Below are 305 nucleotides of genomic sequence, written 5' to 3' on the forward strand. Positions count from 1 at the left end.
CCCCCACCCCCCCGGCGCGGGCAGGGCCACCCTCCACTACAGCAGGTTGCTCCAGGTTGCAGCGACCGGACCGGACCAGATCGACCCCACCAGACCCCCTCCGCCCGGGCCATACTCGCGCCACCGGACGTGACGCAGAGCCCCAGTCACTGCCACACCCCCAGCCATGGCCCAGAGCGCCTTTCTGATTGGTTTTTTCCTTGTTTTTGGGCGTGTCCCAGGCACCCGCTCGGGATTGGTGACTTTGTGCCATGTTGCAGGAACACCATGGCGCCAAGGCGGCTTCTCCGTCTCAATTAGCTGAT

The sequence above is a fragment of the Nestor notabilis genome, unplaced genomic scaffold, assembly GCF_000696875.1.
Source record: "Nestor notabilis isolate BGI_N333 unplaced genomic scaffold, ASM69687v1 scaffold5093, whole genome shotgun sequence".
NCBI classification, from domain to species: Eukaryota; Metazoa; Chordata; class Aves; order Psittaciformes; family Psittacidae; genus Nestor; species Nestor notabilis.